Source organism: Ictidomys tridecemlineatus, unplaced genomic scaffold (genome assembly GCF_052094955.1).
Source record: "Ictidomys tridecemlineatus isolate mIctTri1 unplaced genomic scaffold, mIctTri1.hap1 Scaffold_36, whole genome shotgun sequence".
NCBI classification, from domain to species: Eukaryota; Metazoa; Chordata; class Mammalia; order Rodentia; family Sciuridae; genus Ictidomys; species Ictidomys tridecemlineatus.
This window is the reverse complement of record NW_027522439.1, coordinates 378344-402232: the sequence shown is the minus strand read 5'-3', so window position 1 is coordinate 402232 and position 23889 is coordinate 378344. Positions and strand designations below refer to the sequence as shown.

The window sequence follows — 23889 nt, the reverse complement described above, 5'->3', positions numbered from 1 at the left end:
TGTGCCTTTTGTCTTTTAGAAGAATTTGCTTGTGTGTGGTTTTTTTTTTTTTAAGTTTTATGATAGATCTGCACATGTACAGCCAAGTTAAAAATTTAGGAACTGGGTTGGGAGTGGTGATGCTGGCCTGTCATACCAGCTACTTGGCTAAAGCTGGAGGCTGTCTTGAACCTAAGAGTTCAAGGTCAGCCTGGGTAACATATCAGGATCTGTTTGGAAAAAAAAAAGACTAGATGACAACAACAACAACAATGAAAAAAGAACTATTTTATTAAATACTTGCAAATTTATTTTTTTCTTTTTTGGGGGAGCTACTGGGGATTGAATTTAGGGGCACTTGACACTGAGCCACATCCCTAGTCCTATTTTGTATTTTATTAGAGACAGAGTCTCACTGAGTTGCTTAGACCCTCTCTAAATTGCTGAGGCTGGCTTTGAACTTGTGATCCTCCTGCGTCAGCCTCCCCAGCCCAGCTGGGGTTACAGGTGTGCACCAAGACGGACAAGCAGGAGAAGGTCAAGCTCAACTTTGACATGACGGCCTCACCCAAGATCCGCATGAGCAAGCCCCTGCTGGGCGCCGGCGCAGGCTGCCTCATTTCACTTGTCAGACATGACATGCTCGCCCATGAGCACCAACTCCTTGGTGCACACGGGCTCCGATGTGGAACAGGACTCCCACAAGAAGGCCACCTCCAGCCACTTCAGCACCAGCGAGGAATCCATGGACTTCCTGGACAAGAGCATTGGTCAGCTCCAGGACGGGCGGGACAGGGGACCCGAGGCCACGTGGGCGAGGGAAAGGGCTCCCGTAGGGGAGAGGCTGGCTGCAAAATAAGGACCTTGAATGTAGAACCGAGGCCCAGACCAGAGGCGGGGCTGGACAGGCTCCTAGCGGTCAGTCACGGGATTGGTGGGAATAGTTTTCTGGTGGGCGGACTTCGGGCCAGAGCCTCTGGCCGCTGGTGCTTCACCAGAACCGGGTGGAAGGGTCAGCAGGGTTTGTCCCTAGTGGGTCAGGGTCAGCCCCTGCAGTGCTGTGCTGGAACTGGAGCCTAGAAGAAGCTGGGGAAGACACGCCCTGGGGAGGACACACGCTGGAGACCAGGCTTCTCCCACCAGCTGGTCCCCTATGGAAGTTCTGATACCAGGCTTGCCATCTGATGGCCCAACGTCGTTGCTGTAGGTTGCTGTAGTTCACGCTTTCTGTTCACCGATGGCTGCCTGCCCCACTTGGGCACCAGAGCCCGAACCCGTAGCCTCCGCAGGAACTGCAGGGTTATGCTTCCCTGCCTGCAAATTTTCAATGAGTGATTAGATGTGATCCTTGCTCTGTGTGACCTACAAATGAGATTAGTGTTTCCAAAAGGCTCACTAGAATTCATTCCTACACCTGAGTGGAGGTGGCCAGAAATTCTTTTAGAGTTCACTTCTAATGTCACTATCTCTTGGATTAATCACAGCAAACTCCCCATTATTTCAGACTAAACTATGTAGCAATTATGATGTCTGCTACATGGTAATTAACAATTGCAAATGGCAGAAATCAGGTTTTAACACATGAGACCTTTAACTTCCATAATAATGATAAAAATTAAGATGATAAAATTAATAGTTTTTGAAAATAACAGTTAACATTTGATCATCATTTTTAGACTTTCAAAGAACTTACATATCAATTATATCATTTTCTCTTTACAACTACTCTAAGAGAAAGGAAAGGTGTTATACTTCTGTTTTATACAACAGGAAAGTTAAGCAACTTAACAGATTATAAACATGCTAGTTACAGATTTTGGAATAGAATTACTTTTGTATAAATCAATATACAAAATAAATCCATTAGTCTTTGGCAAAAGTTAGCTCTGAAGAATGATGAAGATGTAACTTTCTATGCAAGTGATGGTTCTGTCATGTTTGTCTCCAAACAGTATTCTTAATTCATCTCCTTCTGATTTCTTTGTTCCTGCCACATCATAAGATATAGTCCTCTTCCAGCTGAGCTCCTCACAACTGATTCTTCCGTAAGATACCTAGAATGTTCACGTCAGTTCAGATTCAAGTATATATTTCCTATACTGCACATTTAGCTTTATAAAAAAACTACAAAGCTCTTTTTTCAAAGTGGTGATAATACTTTACATTTTTACCAGCAATGTGTAAAACTTGAGTGCAGAGTGCATCCTGTTGCTAAACTGTATTCTTTAATCCCTTTAATGTCTTTCTATTGCTTTTGGAACAAAACCATGTTGTTTCATGTTTTTTTCATTTCTTTCATGATCTCAGCTTTTAACTTTGCAACTTCTTAGCACTCTTCTTTGTGCGGATTTTTTTTTTTTTGCTTACTTTTGGTTTGGATGCACCTTATATTCTCTTATCTTAGTGCTATTGCTCATACTCTCCATTGCTTATAATTCTCCTGAGTCTGTGCCATATGAAAATCTTATAATCTTGGCCCTGGTATTAAGTGACATTTCTTTATAAACATATTTCAAAAAGTCAAGTCTACCCTCATCATTCTGTTTCCCTTTAATTGGTCCATTTCTACATTTTTTATTTGTTTATTATCAGAAAGTGAATTGGTCTAGCAGGGAACTGGCTACACGAGTTTGAACACCAGGTAAGAGATCTGAGATGGAATTCCAAAATGGAAAAAAGAAATCTCCATTCCAAATGAAACTTTGATTAAGAATTATCCACAAATAAGAAAAATAAAGAGCTACTCACGATAAAGCAAAATAACGTGTTCTTGTAACATCCCCTCAAGAGTTCTGCATAGTGTTCAAATTTAGTGCTCCACCCTAGAACATGACAGTCACAACAAAGAACCATCAACCATTAGATTAAGTACATTCCCAAGTTAAATGTCACTTTGGCGTCTTTTAGGCATTGCTCATTCAATTGTGAATATCATGTTTGCTATTTTGCTTTTTCATTAAATGTTCTCTGCACGTGGATATTTCTCAGTGTAAACACAATTTATGCACATAACAAACACTTGTAGAAGTGTACCTTATGCTATTGTCCAGAAAATAAAAATATGTATAAATGTACAAGAAAATTTCTATTATCATCATTTGCCTTAGAAGTAAAATTATAATAGATGTAATATTCTTGTTTGAAAAATTTAAATTTTATGTGAATTTATGTAAACACATGTTCAAGAATTTAAGGTCAGTAATATATTAGTGAAAAGTAAATAACTTCAATTTGGTGGTATTTTTATGTTTATATTTACGTGAAGTCAGTGAGAATCAATTTCTTCTTTTATCTGACCAACTAAATTTTGAAAATTTGATCTTAAGTAAAATGTTTATCATAATGAAACCAAAGGTTGGATTTTATGAAATACGAATTGCTGTATTTGTTGACTTTTTTTCCCCTTTCTTATTTCATCGATAGCACAACAGCAGTTATGGGCCTACATTTTTAGGGCAAGAAATAAAGTCTTATAATTGTAATTGCAAATTTCAGGAGTAACATATATTTTCATGGCCACACAAACCATTTGGTAAATTAAAACTTAAATCCTATCATGAAAGCTAAAGTTCCTACAGCTTCTTGGAGATAAAATTGCCATAATATTTTTGGCTTCATAAATTTTTTTGTGTGTGTGCTCATTAATACAAATAAGGCCAAAGATTTAAGAGTATGAGTTTCATTTTAAATGTGACTTAAACATAAAAACACAGTATTTTTAATAAACATTCTAGAAAAATACAACAGGACCATCACCATTAATTAGTTTGAAAACTAAGTTTGAGCTCATGTTTGGTACTCATGGAAATAATATCCATGCCAGGGTAAACTGTGGCAGCTCTATATTATTTGTTTTTTATTTAAACTTACAAAGTGTTAAGTGGAGTTGAAGGACAGGACCATGGCAAATGAGTGAAAAAAGATCTTAGAAAACTCACATATTATTATTACAAAAGAAACTTGGCTACCTAAGACCTTCATCATCAACAATTTACTCCTCAATATGTGCCTCTTTAATTTTCTTCATTGCTACAGCCAGAGTTTGTAACTTTACCATGTGTTTTGCATTTCTCTTCATTTCTTCTTAGCAGGAGCAAGTAGTATACCTAGAACACCAGCATTCTGAGAATATTAATTATAAAATGGAAATAAGGTAAGTTAATCCTCCCAGCTCTGCTTAACTTCAAGACAAAGAAACTTGAAACTTTCCAACTGTGAAAACTTCTAGACCATCCTCTTTAGATTTCTGAATGGGTTCCAGAAAGAAGGCTGGTAAGAGATTTTCTTCTACTTGACATATCATGGTAGTGAGCTTAGGTTATAAGCTCTCTGAAAATATTTGAGGAGTCATCGTGTTTGCCGCAGAGTACCTAAGCAGCCTGGCCTGATAACTTTCTTGGTTACAGTACATTTTCAATCCTGTGGATTTTTAGTGCTGTTGGATTAAACCTATGATCATGTTTTCCCCCTCAGTGTTGAAAGACTGGAATGAGGTGCACTGTTAATGTGTACTCATAATTCTTTCTCCCCAAACTGGAGGGTATGTGCTGAACGATGCCAAGCTCGTCACCCTCCTTGAAGAGCTGCATTTTCTAGAAATGAAAATTATGGTTAATTAAGCCTCATTGTCCTGTAATTTACTTAAACCCACAAGCAAATTATTTAAGGATCATTCTCATATTTCATAAAGCCAGTATCAATCCACTGGAAAAAAGGGAGGCTTTGTGATTGATGCTTTCCAAAACCAAAATAACATTTATGTAATCAGGCATAGCTAATTCGAACAATGTGAATGGAAATATCAACTGGATTTTTTTAAGGACAATATATCTGTGTGTATATCATTAAAATGGTTTGAAACAAAAAGAAATCTGTTATACATGTTCTGCTGCTGTTAGCAAATAGAAACATGTCTTAGAATTTTAAGGAAATTTTAAAGTGTCCTTGAAATTTTCATCAGTTTTTCAACATTCAATATGTCTTTTTAGAAAATAATTTAATTTTTTTCTGCCTTCTCATATACATGTCTTCCAAAGCTATTGTTATAATTTTGCAAACTTGTACTTAAATGACTAGAAAAGATTCCATGCTACTAATTAACTACATAGAATCCTTAATTTTTATCTTACATTATACACTGAATAAAAGGAACACAAATAAAATGGTTTTTTCATTTCGTTTCACAGTATACTTGTGTTATAATTAGGCAAAGTTTAAAGTTTAGTTGTTAACACCCACTGACTTTTTCATTTTAATTTTTAAATCCCATAATCTTATAATGCTTCTATTTTAAAGCAGGAGAAACCTCTCTAAACTGGACACCTCTTACAATTTAATACACATGATTTAAGAAAATCATTTACTTCTTAAGTTGTGAAAGTCATTTGTAATTTCCAATTGCACTACTCGGATCATTAACAGATAATGATACATAAACACACATTGTGTACTTTCCAAACACTTGAACCAGTTTATTTTTTCATTAGTAAAATGCCAACGTGTATCATATCTGCCAAGTCACCATCTCTGGAAATATCAGTGTTAGGCCAACTTCACCTCATAAAACTTTAACAAGAAATTGCAGAACTTGGCTGTCTTGAAATACCTGAGTGCTTTCTGGTTCCTTTTGCTGTAGTTTTCTGCTTTTGAATTATTTCTTGAAGACAGAATATGGATATTAATCATTCAACTTTAAAGATATATTAACAAATTTTATTATCACGTTTGTAACTTTCAAAGATTGTTTTATCTTACTACTAATTAATGGATACTGGATTGCAAAAGAATTTAAAATTGCACCCCATTCCTTGTAAGTGACAGATATAAAAATTTCAGCCTTCATTTAGGTGCTTGACATCAGAGTGGGTGTTATCATATGAAGAACTCTTGGGATAGGTTTAGATTAAATGGCAATAAAATGTAACAAAGTGTAACAACCCTTCCATATAAGATCCTTATGTAGTATGTTTGTCAGTTTAATAATGTAACTGAAGTAAATAAAGCTTAATACTTCCAGTATAATTCTTCCAAATGAAATTAGATTTATTTCTACTGTAGTTCCTTACAGATGCTTAAGCTAAGGGACCCTGCTTTTATTTAAAATAAAATTTTCTGAAGAGAGGGAATAACCCACCTGCTCTAATTCTCCTATTCCTCATGAATCTCTATCCTTAGGAATAATATGATTCTTCTCCTTGAATTGGTAGAATATATTGATAGAAATAATTAACCTGTCCTTCAAACTTGTCAAAGTTGCTTATTATTTTTTTTCTTTCTCAAACAAAATCTCAGTGAGTTTTTGTGGAAGTGGGGTTAAATATTGCATAAGGATAAATGGCATTTTACTGAAAGACTGAAACAGCAACATAAAACTGTAACTTCCTCTCCCCAGGAAAAAAGGTAAATATTCTGAAAAGTGGTCTCATCCCACACTTCTAGAGACACTATCAACAATTCCGTAGAAGAGTGGCTTTGCAGTTTTCATTCTCCTCTTTTTTTTTTGAATAGAGCCCAAAGAATTAACCAAAACACACGTCTACTCAGCTTAAGATCATATCTACCAGCCTTTCCCATATGTAAGCGTGAGTATATGACTAAGTATGGCTTCTGTATTATAAAGAGAAATAGCCTGTGATACTGAAGGCACATGTGCTTGAAAAGTAGGTGCTTCCTCTTCCTTCCTTTCCTCCTTCCTGTTGCCAGAAGCCCACCTTTGAAGAGGTAGACAAGTGCTAGCCACTAATCAAACTGAAGGTGCTGTGACCCTGGGTAATGAAGGCACACGAAGGAATGTCTTTAGATCTATTAGAGATGAGTACAGATTCTAATTTGCACAGTCAATATTTTTAATAGTGAAAAATGTCAAACCCAAAGTAAAGAGAAAACTTAACAAACACCCAGGTGTGCGCCACACAAAATTAGCAAAAATTAACCTATTTTTTTCTTAGAAGTAATGGTTGTGTTGAACTTGGTGTGTATTTATCCCATTTGTTTTTGTAAGTGTACTATAAATGCATACATTTGATGCAAATGATGTGTTTATTGCATTCAGTAGTTTTATATGACGTGTATTATTTTATACTTTAGAAATTTCAAATGTCCTCTTTCTACCTATTGGTGTGTTTAATTCACTTACTTTCATTATGTTTATGCATATAGTATTAATATTTTCACATTTTTATTTATTTATTTTATTTATTTTTGGAATGGAACCCAGGGATGTTTAACCACTGAGCCACATCAGCAGGCCCTTTTTATATTTCTTTAGAAACATGGTCTTGTTGAGTTGTAAGGGCCTCACTACATTGCTGAGGTTGGCTTTGAACTTGAGATCCTACTACTTCACCCTTTGAGCTGTTATGATTACATGCAAGTGCCACTGCACGGGGCCTATGATTTGATTTTTATTTCATCATACATCTTTTCTTTACTCATTTACAAGTTATGCCTTTTATATTCATTCTTTAGAGGTCAATTTCAAGTGAGATTTTGTTAATAAACTTTAGGTAAATTAAAAATTCTCTATTAGACTCTTTTATTTAATTGATTTTATTTTTTAAATAAATGACAGCAGAATGCATTACAATTCTTATTACACATATAGAGCACAATTATTCATATCTTTGTTATATAGAGTATGTACATGCCAATTCATGTCTTTATACATGTACTTTTTTTTTGCATTGCAATTCTTACCACACATATATGACACAATTTTTATATCTGTTTGTATATAAAGTAGGTTAACATCCAATTCGTGTCTTCATACATGAACTTTGAAAAAATCTTTATTAGACTCATGAATGATAAGAAAATACCATTTAAATATGGATTGTATAAGATTTACCTTGTTATCTCCTTTTTTATGAATAATACCTGATTAGTTTCCTTAAAAGGCTTTTAAAATTACTTTCTTTACCATTAATTCTTAGAGTGAACATCTTTTGAGTTAAATCTAATTTTTGCCTGAGTACACACTTTGTACTTATTGCCTTGGCCCAGTATAGTTCAGAGACCAGACACACTCTTTACTTAGCAGTCTCTCTACTAAAGGACATGCATGTGCACACACTCACACAAATTAAAAATAAGGTATTTCCTGAAAAATCAATGTGTCTACTAAGGAAGTGACCCTTAAAATCAATAATTTTATAGAAAATCTAAGTGATTTAGTTTATTGGTATAAATTTTTATTGAGTAATCATAAATTTTATAAAGAGAGTTTTTTTTGGAGACTTAAACTCATATGAACCAAATTTATCACATTGGATAGAAAAGGATTCCTAGGATATGTTTATAATAACAGAAACATGTCTCTAATAAAAGAGGAACAATGGAAAAATGGAGAAAGCATCAAAGAATTGATTCCAAAGGACAATATTCTGTTTCATATTTTCTTACAAATTAAGCTAAAATTCTCCAGCAGCATGTACCCAAATTTTCCACATTGCACTTTCATTTCATTGCATTCTTTTGATGACCCCTTTCTTTTATTTTAACATAAATGTTTATCCCACAAGTGCATCTCCCCTCTACATGCCTGAAATTCATAAATGCCTAACATTGTTCTGATGTCAACTTAATTCTATAATTGTTTTTTACTCATTTTTAGCATAGACCTTGTTAATGGATCATTCTGCATTTATTTGAATTGAAATTAATATAATTTTGTAGCAAATGTCATTCAAGCATTTCTGTTTGGGGACAACGACATGAATGCAAAGAGGTTTAAATATTTTCAGCTTTAAGATTACCATCAAGAGAGAAGAAAACTTTATTAATAATTCCAGATGAAAGATATAGAGTTATTAATGAAAAACAAACACAGCTTTCTGTCTGATTTTCAATATCCACGTTATGCAAAGCACACACAGTAGATATTACTTCCCATATGTCTGTTTACATTACCAAAGCAGCAGAGTTCACTGATTTTTCAACCTGTGAACTTTGAGAGCTTGCTTCTATGATGATTTTTAGCTTCATCTTTTTCAAAATCAAGTAATAGTTATATAAACTAGGAACCTGGGATCATTCTTGCTACTCTCTATTCTTTACCAGTTTTATCTAAATGGTCCCTAGATCAGATCTACTGTAGATTGCATTCTATACTTTTTTTTTGGGGGGGGGGTGAGGGGTACCGGGGACTGAACTTAACTATATTTTATTTGTAAACAGGGTCTCACTGAGTTGCTTAGTGCCTGACTGATGTTGAGGCTGGCTTTCAACTTGAGATCCTCCTATCTCAGCCAAGGAGCAGCTGGGATGATAGGGGAGAGCCACTGCTCCCAGGTGTAAAACATTTTAAAAATTGACTTGGTACTAACCTTCATGGCAAGTGAAACATCATCTTTTTCCAATTCATTATCAGTTATTCCAGGGATTTTTTTCACTGATTTTTGCATTGCTACCTTCTTTCTTCTATTCTTTATTTTTTAGAGAGAGTGAGAGAGGAGAGAGAGAAAGAGAGAGAGAGAGAGAGAGAGAGAGAGAGAGAGAATTTTTTTTAATATTCATTTTTTAGTTTTCGGCAGACACAACATCTTTGTTGGTATGTGGTGCTGAGGATTGAACCCGGGCCGCACGCATGCCAGGCAAGTGCGCTACCGCTTGAGCCACATCCCCAGCTCTTTCTTCTATTCTTGATACTTAAATTCATGATATTTAAATTTAACTATTTCCCTTTTTTGCCCTCAAGACATAATATGTTCTTTCAAGAACATTTCTCATACTAGATTCTAATCTCCTATTTACTGTCATTCCAGTTAAAGTATCCCCTCTTTGGCTGACACTTTATACCCTGAAGACAGCATACTGGCTTCATATTGTAGTTCTCAATAAACAATTTTGAATTACTGAGCAGGTTAATTACCTGGCAATAATGAATATAGCAAAGATTTGTGCCTTGCATTGTTGCCTTGATAGATTCCTAATGTATCTCCAGAAAACCCAAATCTACTGCCTTAGATAAGGTGAGATAATGGGCCCATTATTCCAATGTTTCACATTGTTTTATAGCAAATCAAGTCTGTTAAATTTCAGTAGTTTTTCATGCTTGCATTGGGTTAATCCAAGCTGAGCTTAGAGATACATTCAAGCACTGTATGGCACCTATGATTTTTTTACCCCTTTGAATTACTGCAATTCCTTATGAAGAAGGGCTTATTTTAAATAGGCTTTTATCAGTAAGGTTTTGAATTTACCTGGAACCTCCTTAGTTTCTAATGCCAACAGGATAGGCTTGTCTCTTTGATTCAGAAAAGATGATGATAATTTAAGTCCATATGAGGCCAGATGTGAATGCTGAATTTAGGTAAAGATAAAAATGACAATTTCATAGCTGATTCTCAGATACAAAAAAGTTAGTTCCCCAAGCCATAGAGATAACAGCAACCAAGCAGCCTCATTTTCCTCATCTACAATCACTTGTTCCACTAACATTTTTTTTTCTCCAACACAACAAATTCCAAATTATTCTACTTATGAATCATGGAAGTCAGAAGTTATGGCTTTAAGGTTTAAAGAAGGAAAGAAATTGTTTCTTGAGTTGGTGCTAAATAGAGAATTCCTTTTCTTTACTTTTTTTCCCTTATAAATAATTTATTTTCATTTTTTAAATTTTTTTGCTTTTGCCTATAAGGGTAACCAAGATAAAACCCATGTCTTTGTATGTGTAGAAGCCTATCAGATGATGGAAAAATGATCTCATCATGTAATTTTTATAATTTAAATTATAAAATATTTAAAAATTTATAAGCAACACATTTCATTATAACTCATAAAATAATGTTAATTGCTAAGAGCACAAACCATGTAGAAACACTGCTCGAGTATGAATTTTCTGTGTGTCATTTATTCATTAGTGACCTCTGAAAAGCTTTCTAACCTTTCTAGTTGGTAGTTCACTCATCTGTAAAGGTGAGATCACTATAGTAAATTTCACATAGTTAGGTTTTGAATATCCACATATTTCATTTTTGCAAGCCATGTAGAACAATGAATGGCACACAGTTAAGTTCAACTTAAGGGTTGAATAAGCAAGTTGTTATACATGTAATTATCATCTACCCTGATTGACACTATATTCACATTTTTTAGATTTTCTGGATATAAAATATTACAGATGTTGAATTATTTATCAGTTGCTTCCTAATAAATTGCTCCCAATATTAGTGGCTTAAAACCATAAACATTTATCACAGTTTCTGTGGTTCAGGAATTAGGGAGTAGCCTTGCTGGGTGGTTCTGGCTTGAGGTCTCTCATAAGGTTATTGCCAGAGCTGCAGTCATCTGAAACTTTCCCTGAGGCTAGAGAAGTGAGTTCCAAGGTTGCTCACTCACATGGCTGGGAGAGAGGGCCTGTCTGTTCCTCTCCACATGTATCTTTCTGCAAGGACACTTGGTTGTCGTCCCAGGTCAGTTAGCCTCTTTTCTCAGACAGTGACCTGAGATAATGAGCAAGATAAAAACTGCAAATGTCTTTGCTGGTCAACCTTCTCTAGGTCACACCTGTCATTTCCACTGTATTTTATTCACTAGGAGGAAGTGCTAGCTCCACCTGTTAATGAGAAGATGATCAAATAATTTGTGAATGTGTTTCAAATCAGTACCAATGCAATTGAGCCTCCTATTCCATTCTTTGTAGTATTTTCCTCTTTACTCCTTCTTTCAAGGTGTTCACTATCCTGAAATTGACAGGCCCAAAATCTCCCAAATCAAGTTGTAATTGAGCCCCTAATGCTGATCTCCTAACATGTGAATGTGAGTGCCTGAGCTACCAGAATTACTGTCCAGCCTCTTATAACAATCTGAATATTAAGTATAAAATGATGAAGTGCCTTATAAAAGATTAAGACTTTTCATATGTATCATGACATAAAGCACTAGGTACTTCCCCTATGATGATCTCTGAAGCTCAGGCTCCTTGAGTACATGTTGGTGCTGTATGGCGAACTTCTAACCAGTGGATATGGAGATGTTAAAGATGGTGTCAGACACTGCCATTATACAGCCTTTAACAATAACTGATGGGGTGCTCTAATTCTCTTTTCTCATCCCTCACTGCCTCTTGGCTCAGATCACAAAACTGTAAATTGGAAGCAGCTTGTTGTCTGAGTAATTGCTTAGGGAGGATGTGTTGAGGAAAACACAGAGACCCTGCATCCGTATCGGGCTTGACATGAACTAGAAATTAACTTTTATTACATTAATCCAGTGAAATGTCAAAGTATATTTGTTATTGCAATACAGTCTGTCCTATCCTGACTAATACGGAAAACATAAAACAAAATGAAAACATGTGGCATTAGTTGAGAGATCACAGCAAATACAGAAGGCTCATGTATTAGAAATTAGAAAGATGGTCATCAGTGTTACAAGGTCAGAAGACATTTAGTAATACTAGATCGGTAGTCACTTGGGAGGAATCCTAAAAAACTAAGAAATGTAAATGAATAAAATAGAAGCATAGATATGTGGGTGTGGACATTAACTACACTTAAATCATTGAAAGAAAAAGAAGTTTGGAAATGGATTGGCTGGTTTATAAGCATAAATTTTACCTTTGCAACATTAAATTTTAAACAGTAAGGGCTAGGTTTACAGAACTTTGAAGAACAAAGTCATGTAATGTTCATGAGTTGGATAAACTCACATGGAGCAAAGGACAGACTGGAACTGTGGTTTGATACAAGTCCCAGCTGGATAAAGGATCTTAGGGAAAGAGAATTAAAGTCTCTTTCCCATCTGCTTATTGTACCACCATATATATATATAGTGCATTTATTTTAATTTTTTATTTAAAAAAATATATATAGGTACATATATTTAGTGGTACATATATATCCATATATCTATATCTATATCTATATCTATCTATCTATATATGGTGGTACATATATATACATCTAATAGTGGTACATATATATATACACACATACACACACACAGACACATATGTGTGTGTTTGTATGTGTGTGTATAGTGATGCATATAGATATGGAGCAGACATAGGAATGATGATAGAAAATTAGCTGTCATATTAAAACTAAGGAGAGAAATGTGATTTCTGACACAAGGAACTGACTAGAAATACATATATCAGAAACCTACTAAAGTTTCAGCAGTAGTATATTGTCAAAAATATCTGACAATTTAACACCCAAACAAGACTTGGGTTTCCATTGCCAGGAGGCAGGGATTACCTAAGGAACTCCCATTCTCCGAGTAGAGAATTCATGGACAGGGGATTCCATATGCATGGTAGATTCATGGACAAAGAGAAGAGTACCCCCTCAGGACCTGGAGTTTATGAGAACATTCATTGGAGATTTTTTTTTTCTCCACAATCCTAAAGCAAAGTGCTTTCAAAATGGTGCCCGGTGAGATTTCAGAGTTTCTACCAATAAGTGCAGCTCACGTCTTCCATTTTTCTCCTCTCTATTTGGTATATTTATTGTAGGTGTTCTCCCTATGTCAGGAATGTTTTGGTAGACAATTCCTGGGGTTACCAGCACCCCAGAAAAGCAGATTCCCACTTGGAGGTGTGAGCTGCCCGGGTAAATAAAAAGTCTGAATAATCAGTAAAGAATAAAAGACAAAGCCAAAAATTAGATTCAACAGGGGAAGTGTATCAAAGGTTTCAGTGAGGGAGGAATCTTGAGGTAAATTGGCAGGTCATTCCTATCTCTGGATGGGTGTTTGAACCTAAGGCTGTGAGCTAAGGCAGGTTGGCAGTGAATGGGACTTTCTCAAATGGGGAATTTCACTCAGGAATTCACAGCAAAGCAACTTTCCTGCCTCAATGGCTCAAACAATGTCCATAGTTCATACAGGGCTCCCAACAGGCAATGGGACATTTTAATTGACAGGTTCTTGGGTCAACAATGGCAATATCTAGATCACCACACATTTCCTATGATCCTCGTTTTTAGTCATATAGTCAATGGTGAGAAAGGACTGGATAGAAGTGACTCCTTTGGCGAGGTAAAAATATGCTAAACACATGGAAAGAATAAAACAATTTGATGACCACAATAGTGGACTGTTTTTTAGTACATCATATACTTAAGTCATGCCAATGGAGGGAGGAGATGTTAGTGAGATCCATACCTAGAGCTTAAAACATTTCTCATGACCGTTTCCTTTATGTGGAGTACTAGGAAGCTTCAAGTTCCAGATTGTAGAACTAAAAGATCATCAGAGCATTTTAGGTCTTATGCACATTGATGTTTCTTACGCAGAGATCAACTGACAAACACACACGTATGTACTTACAGATACATGCATACAGTGTTTGCAACTTAAGTACTTTCCTATGTTATATTAGTAAATGCTCCTTAGAGCAAGAAGGGTGGGCCTGTTGACTTTCCTGTCTGTGAACCGTGGGCAACAAGATATAATTTTCCTGCCATTTGGAGTTTAGCAAATCATGTGTTTAAAACACCAAGCAGAAAGTGACAGATGTAATGTTGATAATTGTTAGGTAGGAGTGGTAATGCCATTTCATTTTCAGCATATGGAGAAATCATGAGGAATATATTGTTCTTCAAGTGGTACAAATGGTCTTTCATCAAATGAGATATTAAGTTCAGAGTGTCCTTATAGAATGTGTCATTTGACAAATGTCTTTCCTGAATTTTAATGTAACATGCCACTTGAATCCAAAAATAGAATAAGAAAATACAAATCTCAAATTATTGAATAGGTTTCCTTTCAACATTGTGTAGCTAAAAGAAAACTAATAAGCATATTTTTAAAAATAATGGATATCAAACTCTTACAAAACAACATTTTTGTCAGCTAATCGTAAATGAATGAGAAACATATGGATTAAGTTTCCATCAAAAACCCATACATTTAAAAATTCAAGTAAAACTTGTTTGGCAGAAATCTTTTTATATTTTGCCAATTTCAAAATATTTGAAAATAATTTGAGTGTTTTTAACATAAAAAGTCATAAGATCCTCGTTTTTTAATAAATTATAAAAACGATGAAAAAATCATGAAGTGATTTCTACAGCAATAATTATCATGCAAATTATTGTCATCTTGATAGCCCCATGGATTATTTCAAAAGTAATTACCTGAAGGAAAAGAACAGCATGTTCTAAAAATCAACAGCATGTTGGAAAACTTAGGAAAATATTATGAACTAAAGATATGAAACTATGTTGCTCACTTTCAAATATAAAATGGGCAGGATCTTCCAAGTAAAAATACACTTCATATTACCAATGGCATGCTTTGAGGTTAGTATAAGAGAATACAATGTACTGTATATTGTTGGTTTCAAATAGTAGCTAAACAATTTGACTTTAGCTCTTGTTAAATTAAATGAGATTCTTTTGGAACTTGACAGGAAGTAATGATGATGGTATCAGGAAAATTTGGGATAGTGATAGAAACTCCACCAGTCTTAGATGAAAACAAATATATTTCAAAAACTGAAAAGAAACATGTTGGATCATGCATTCGAGAAGTCCAGGTCTTGGGCTGATTTTTGTTATGGCAAAATCCAGGGCTTACTCTCTTATTTCCTTTCTCTGTGTTGGTATTTCCTGAAACCGCCTGGCTCCTATGTTCCCAATATTACAGTATAGAGGAAAGCAGACAGTTTCTTTATACCCAGTTCCAGCAAAGAGCCTAAGAAGACTGTGATGGTGCTGTGTGATATGTTCATCTGCTTAGTGGTGCCTCAGTCTTGAGAAACCCACTAAGCCACAGGGAATAAGGAACAGGCACAGTATCTTCCAAACCAGATGGATGGGGGTGAGGGTCCTTGGTTTTTTAATAAGTAGGGCTAATATTTCCAAAAGGAATGAGAAAGATGACTGCACAGACATCACTTCAGAGATCACATCTCCTTATATCATCACTTGGGGTAGTATTTTAACATGTGTTTGGGAAGGGACATAAATATGCAGAACTTTGTAAGCAGTGAAATTTGTCCTGAGTTTATCTTCTGTCTCACCAATTCTGCCTGCAGAATAAAACTGGCTATGGATTTTGAGGTCAAGCTTGTCATCTTTATATCCTTTTTATGATGGAAAAATTAGACAGATAAGCCATATTCTTTGTGGTTTTACATTAGAAGATCTTCATATAAAGAGGCAGGATATATGAAAAGATCCTGACACTTGATTTCTGTGTCACTGTGTTCCATGAGAATGATTATCAAAACAAGTATTTTTTTCTTCACTTGGAACAGAGAAATGTGATCTCAAAACATGAGTGTTTTATAGGTCTTGAGTATTTCCATGCACTTTGAATATTAGGTCACAGGGAAAAAATTAAACCACAATTCAAATTTCTAATAAACAGACCAAGCTATTAACACCATTTCTATTATAATCAGGTTAAAGAGTTAAAAGTTTTATAAATTTAGTGTTATTTAAAAACAAATGACCAAAATGATGTATTAAAAAAAAGAAGAAACTCAAAGCATACTACTTAAGGTTAAAAAGATAAGTGAGGGAGGCAATTTTCTTATGTATGGAAAGGTATTTTAGTAAGTATTTAAAAAATCAAGACGTATGTTAATTTTTCAATTTGCTTTGTGACTTCCTGAACAATTTTAAAGGAAGCATTTTTCTTGAATTAGTGATTTCTAAAAAATAATATTTAAAGGATATTTTCATAGATTTTTGTCATATTTTCAAAGAATTTTATTTTTCTAATATTAAGTAATCCAATCTTCTGTACTAAATTCAAATTTTTTTTCCAATCTTTTTTTTTTTTGTATAAAGAGAATACAATGTACAGTATATTGTTGGTTTCAAATAGTAGCTAAACAATTTGACTTTAGCTTTTGTTAAATTAAATGAGATTCTTTGGGAACTTGACAGGAAGTAATGATGATGGTATCAGGAAAATTTGGGATAGTGATAGAAACTCTACTTCACCAATCTTAGATGAATACAAATATATTTCAGATTGGTTCAAATGAAGTTGAACCCAGGGGTGCTTAACTGTAGAACTACATCCCTATTACTTTTTATGTTATTCTTATTTTATTTTTCTTATTTTTATGCAGGCTTGCTTAGAGCCTCACTTAATTGCTAAGGCTGGCCATGAACTTGAAATCCTCCTGCCTTAGCCTGCAGAGTCTCTAGGATTACAGGTTTGTACCACCACATCCAGCTTACATTCTGCTTTTACCAAACTGGACGACATGTCTTTGTTAGTGCTGCCTAATCTATACATCCTGTTTATATTTTCATTTGAACAGCTTTCATAGATTTAAGCAGTATTTCTGTAATTCTTGAGATAGTTTATGAGTGATTCAAGAAGTAGGCATAAGATAATAATACCTGTAATCTTTGAATAATCAGGTTGACCTATATGTCATGAAAATCTTACTAGTAGAAATACATCAACCATTAGACATTATTAATTAATATAAATTTACATTTCTTGTATAGCATACAAATACATAATAAGATATACGATGAAATTTCTCCAAGACTATTTGTGTGATAAGCATTATTCTAAATATTTTGTGTGTGAACACATTTAATTCATAGGGCTACCTAGTAAGGTGATTATTATTACCCCCATTTTATGAAACCTGATAGTTGATTGACATCTGTAGTGGCAGGGCAGGTGCACAGCTGCTCATATATCCTTCACTGGAGAACGGTCCTCCTGTGAGGAATGTCCTCCTCTTTCACAGAACTCACAACTTGGGAAAGTATGCACATGGACCCTGAGAGAGGAAGGAGACACCTGCCTGGTCAGCAGATGGGCCAAGTGGACTCTGGAAATCAATGGGTGGCAGGTTTGCAGGCTGAATTGCCCTTGCATCCACATGGGCCACATTTAATGATGAAGAGAGTGAGCACAAAAGCTTATGAAGTGGCTAAATTCACGCAAGTGGTTAAAAAACTCCTTCTCCTTTGGCATATCCATCAACAGCTGCCCTTCCTGTCTCTCATCAGTTGACCTTTTCCACCTCTTATAAGGAACACCTCTCTGGTTCTCTGAGTCCTTTTTTTGAAGATGCTCTCACTAGGCTAAAGGTAAGGTAAGGGGAGCACTTCCTTGTTTTTCTCTTTAAAGCTACCATATTAACTATGACCAAATTTTCTTTTTAAACATTTTCAGAATTAAGACTACATTTAAGGGAAGTCTTCAAGAAGGTTGTGATTTATTTGAGGGGAGAGGCATGAAAAGAATTACAAACCAAGACTGTATGCTAAATTTTATAAAAGAGATACAAATATATTTCAATCCCTATCATAATAATTAGAGCTATTCAAATCAGATCTATTAGGAATGGTTTCATGTAGAGTTAGTAAATGTGTTAGTAATGAATTTAAGAGGTGTGGGTGGAAAAGAAGGATGAACAAAAGCGTAGAGGTGAACTAGAAAGAGCAGAAAAACAACTGTCGAGGGAAATATACAGGAAGTTGAATTGAAGCCCTACATGGATGCCAGACCAACTAATCTCCCTGACTACAGAGTTTGTTAGATGATGGGAAATTTGTAAATCCTTTTAAAAAAGGAGGTGGGGCAAGGTTGCATTTGTGTTTTAAATCTCTGCAGGAAAACGTAGAAATTCTTTAACCAAAATACATCAATGAGTTGCATAAGTTCAAAAACCTTCAGAAAATTGATATAAATTTTCAAATATTTTATATCTTTTTGCATTTTCTCTGAAGAAACACGATGATTCAACCGTTTAACAATCATTGGATTCTGCTGTGAGAAAATTCTACATGACGAATCCCATTTTTGCACAGTCAGAGCTTTCTGAGCAAGGAATAGAGGCACTGGGGAGCTAAAGGAGAATTGAATACCAAAACACCACTGGAAGTCAAAAACTACTCCTGAGAGATATAAAGACTTAGCTCTAAGGAACCATTTGTTTTTAATATGTCCGGGTGGTAAAGCAGTGACCTTGTTTCTAATCCCAAAGACAATTCCTTTGCATTCTGTAACTTTCCCCCTCTTTCTCATAGAGGATGGCAGTTTGCTAGTAGCTCTTACATAAATGCCAATTTTCAGAATTTGAGGGCCCTTTTACTGTGGTGCAACATACATTACATGACAGGCAACAACTGGGTTTCATGGTATTCACTTGTAGCAGCATGAGGAATGAACACAAAGTGCTTTGTGAGAAAATTACCTTTTCCCCAATCCAGAATGAAATCACTCTCTCTCTCTCTCTCTCTCTCTCTCTCTCTCTCTCTCTCTCTCTCTCTCACACACACACACACACACACACACACACACACACACACACACACACACTTACGTGCACATGCATACACACAAACAAACACACACATACCCCCGATGAACAGACAAGAGTATTTAATCATTTTAGCTTAAATTTCTTGAAGGCAACTATTGCAGTGATTTTAGACTCTTTTCAGTTTTGAATAGAATCAAATGCAAATTAAATTACATACAAGAGTAATAGAAAGAGTGTCACAACCAATTCAGATTGTTCTCATCAATGCCAAGATGTTTCAACATTATTACCTGCATTCATGAGCTTCGTCACATGAAAATATTGAAAGAATAAAAAGAATGACATAATCATATTATTAAACTTCAAAAAAATTTGATAAAATTATGTGTCTATCTCTAATAAAACAAACAAATCTTAACAAACTAAACCATGCAATATTTTATTACTATTACCATAAACCACTAGTAGAAATCCACCACAAAAAATATGCTTATTAAAAGAAAAACAAACATTTTAGATTCCAAGGAAGAGGGCAGAGTGACCAACCTCAGAGGAACCCTGTTGCACACATACACAATGGAATAATAGAAATGTTATTATACTGAGTAATAAAACATGAGTATCATTACCATTGGCTTTCAGTGTTCTACTAAGATACTAATTCTAATGATGATACTCTCATTATTTGCAGATTAAGTAGTTATTATATAAAAAAGTAGTCTTTAAATTGTAGTCCCTAGACCAGAGGTATAAACACACCTTGGCAACATATATTAGTGGTGCACTCAATCTTTCAGATTTTATCACAGATCTACTGAGCCCAGCACTGGATGTTTTAGTAAGCACTGTAGGTAAATATGATGCACGTTGACATCTAAGAACCCCTAATATAGAAAATTCAAGAAATTTTAAGAAAAATCATGAAATTAAGGATAACAAACTGAAACAGTATTGGAATAAGAGAAATGAGAGAAGTGATCAAACATTTAACTAAAATACATAAAGTTTTCTTACATACAACAATTTATTAAATATAAAATACAAAATTCTATATAATAATGTAGTAGTAAAACTCATGAAATACATCAGAAAAAAGACAAATATCTAGAATCTTGAAGTCTTACTGTCAGAAAGATCTATAGGGTAAAATTTGTAAAATCTATGACATTAAAAAACTATGAGATAAAATATCAATATAGGTAATAGATAAAAACCATCCCCCCTAAAAAAGGAGCAAAATATATGATCTAAATAAGAAAAAGTATACATGATCAGTAAATGTATAAAAATATTCACCTTCAAACACAAATCATGGAAATTAATGCAACAATAAAATATTTTCCCATTACATGGATAGTGCTGACAGACCCAATACCCGATACCACCCAGATTGTAAAAACCATAGACTCTTGGAAGTCATTATTGAGATTGTTGATGGTTACAGTCTTGGGGACGAAAATAGACAATTGCATACATAGCTCTTATTAAAATTAAAGCTATGTGTCTTCTTCAAGTCAGAATTTACACTGCTAGTATTCTACTCTATAACAGTTCTTGCACATATGCAGAAAGATAAAATTACACGTGCATTCAAGGCACTATTTACTGATAGCAAAATGCGGCAACCACCTCAGTGATCTTTATAAGGGAAACCATATAAAGAATTTGTGTTTGTGTGTGGGTGTGTGCGCGCACATGTTGAAAAGGATAGTAGAAGGAAAGGAGAAATCGCAAAACCAATTTGAGACAGGGAGTGACCCTGCCCCAGTGTCATTGATGAATTTTCAGACCTTGGATTTGCTGAGGGGCTTGTGGGAAAGGAACTGCCAGAGACAGGTACAGGATTAGGCTGAGGAGCTCTTCTGATAAACTCAGAAAGTGTTAACAGGCAGAAAATGATAGATTTCAGCCAATCACAGCCTGAGATGTGGTTCCTACATTTGCAGGGAATGTAGACAAAATGGAAAGCCAATTTAAGTGGGGTTCAGCTAACAGTGGAAAGAGAAAAGAGCTAATAAGAATGAGTTTGAAATGATGCCACTTAAGAAAGAGCCTTTGTAGTGAAAGAAGATGTTTCAATTTAGGTATTGGATAAGGCCATTTTAAGAGGTAACTTTTCCATCTTCTTACTCCTTAATGCATTTACAGATCTCATTAATAGACTGAATATTTTATACATGCATTGGTAAGACCAGTCCAAACTGAATCAGTTATATACTATCCTTATTTTATCTAAAATGATTTTGAGTTATTATAATCAAATAATTACACATTAATTTTGAGCATTGGATAAAACATATAGATATTGAATTTGTAAAGAAAGGTCAGAAATTTCAAACATGAAAGATATAGAAAAATAGAACAAAACTTTTTGTTTTAAAGATACTGGAATTTTAGATTACTTTGTATCATGAAAATAGTGACAGATAGATTGTATTTCTTAAAAAATCAGTAATACATTTGGCAGTTGTATTCAGAGATCTAAACAACCTAACTGGTATCCAAAATAGTTGGAAGATTTATCATTACTAACATGTTACCATGAAGTTCATAGAGAGAGTTGGGTTTCTGACAGTTTACATTACCCACTGCCCATGTTTATGTTCCCATCTATTTATTTATCCCTCAGTTATTTATTAAACTCATGTTTTGTGAATATCATTATGCCAACTACACAGTTTCTGTCATCCATGGGTACATACTGAGCTGAAAAGATGAGACATGGCTGCCGGGGCTGAGTGACCTCAGAGACAAAATTAATTTATAGGTCAATTTCAAACTAGATTGATGTGAAATACATTAATTTTCAAAGAAAAATGGGAATAGAACAATTGTACTTTCCTTATCACTGTTTAGTATCTTGTACATGAGTCAGTAATGAAATGAGACAGATTAACAAAAAGAAAGAAGTCATTGTAAAGCTGCCCCTTACATAGGAGAAATAGAGTTTAAGGTGAAAATATTATGCTTATATTTGATTACCTAACTTTTCCACTTTTATTTAAAATTCTAATAACTGGATATTAAGGACAAAACATTTGAGAATAAATAAACTTGTGCATTTGAAACATACATAAATTTTATTAGAATCTCAAAGTGATTTGGAAGATATTTTTTCCATATAAGGTGAATAAAGTCACTTCCTCTGTTGATCTGCTCTGTTGCATAAGAGTAGGTCAGGCCCTGTAATGATTGTTTGCTTTATAGAATGTACTCTGTTTTTCTACTCTTCAACTTGAATTCAGAATCATTCTGTCTTTCCCATAATTCAGCCTGCAGAGATGTGTTACTGGCCTGCAGAATGTTATTCCTCGACATATGCAGCCAATTGTATAGGGTCTGTATCTCTGTTGCTTTGATCTTTCTGAGCTAGAAGAATGCAAATGTCATTCTTGGGGATCAATCTGGAAAGATCTTAAATCATGGGTAATTCCATCATTTTGTATGAGAAATGATAGTCCACAGAAACCAGGAAAGTGAGAACACATAAAATCTCTGGGCTCAAGTATGTTTATCATATGAAAGTTACAGGGCCTGGATGTCCATATTAATTTATGTCTGTAGATAACAATGAGCAAAGATCACTTTGTAGCTTCTCAAATGGGTTCCAGAAACTTAATTTTATATAGTATCCACAGTCCTCATGTAAGGAAAAAAATATAGTTGCAAAACTTCTCCAATAACTCTGATGAATCTTCACTCACAATATTCTAAAAACAATTGCTAGAACATCCATTCAGGACTCGCCAATGGATGGCTCAAAATCTGTTCTGTTGACTTTCACATATTATCCTTTATGTAAGAAAGAGGATGGGAGAAGATGGGGTTACTCTGATGGAATACTTAGTCTGAATGGCATTTCCTCCATTAGCATGTGTGGACAAAAGGGAAAATACCTTTCCTCTTTAGCTTAAATTAAGGGAAGGGGGATGTTTCAGAAAAAGAGAGAAATAAGGAGAGAGGGAGGGAGAAGTGCAGGCAGATACAGAAAAAAAGCAGAATAAAATTTCTGGAACTTTGATTTGATCTCTGGATTTCACACAGGAGACACTAAGTGTGTGCATCTAGCTGAAAAATGATAAATTAAGCTATATGTATTTTTTTTAAATAAGAGAAAAGAAAAGAATAGAGTCCCCAAGGACTCCATATATCTGTTAGAGCATCCTGAGTTTAGGTCATTGTAAAAGGCACTTTGAACAATAGGACCATCAAGAGGGACAATGTAACTCCAAGAAGGGGAAAGGTGACCTAAATTCTAAAGGCCTATTTTATAGAGAAGTGCTGAAAGACCACAGAAGGACCTCTGAGGACCCTCCAATAACATCTCACTGGAGGACAAGTCAAGAGAAAACCAAGACCATCTTGTGATTGTGTCATCCACTGAAGCCTGTACCTGGTACTCCAAGGTCAAACAAGCTGGGTCCTCTTGGACAGCCAAACCAACTGAAGGGAATGGGAATTGAAGAGAAGGAAAGGAAAGGGAGCCATTGGACATCTTCTGCTGTAGTTTCCCAAGGCTGGGCAAACCTGGTGAAGAGGGGAATGGTATGTTTCATAGCTGTTTGCAATTTTTTTCCAGTGGATTTGACTTTGCAATTGAATAAGTTGAAATTGTTACTATGGCCAAACAGGTATTAATCAATGACCTGTTATGTTCCAGTAGAGATGTTTATTTAGTGGAACAGAAAAATAAAAAATAAAATTGCCTTTACACAATG

The 23889-nt window shown here is 34.9% G+C and overlaps 3 long non-coding RNA genes across 6 annotated transcripts in view; 2 read left to right on the top strand and 1 right to left on the bottom strand.

Moving 5' to 3' along the window:
- Nucleotides 1-1892, top strand: part of LOC144373340 (uncharacterized) — a 128857-nt gene extending 126965 nt beyond the window's left edge. For both annotated transcript variants that reach the window (XR_013433058.1, XR_013433059.1), the window contains exon 9: nt 461-1892. This is a non-coding gene — a long non-coding RNA (uncharacterized LOC144373340). The remainder of the gene's footprint in view (nt 1-460) is intronic.
- On the bottom strand, nt 1734-9406 carry LOC120884451 (uncharacterized). Its single transcript, XR_013433063.1, has 3 exons — nt 9303-9406; nt 2728-2801; nt 1734-2033 (listed from the first exon to the last, which is right to left on the bottom strand). It is a non-coding gene; the product is annotated as an uncharacterized LOC120884451 (long non-coding RNA).
- Nucleotides 3243-23889, top strand: LOC144373341 (uncharacterized). 3 transcript variants are annotated; one of them, XR_013433061.1, is made up of 5 exons: nt 3243-6378; nt 6487-6560; nt 17009-17095; nt 17648-17993; nt 18636-23889. It is a non-coding gene; the product is annotated as an uncharacterized LOC144373341 (long non-coding RNA). The 3 variants fall into 3 exon arrangements; XR_013433062.1 differs by having other exon boundaries at nt 3243-6560; nt 17648-17998; XR_013433060.1 differs by having other exon boundaries at nt 3247-6560.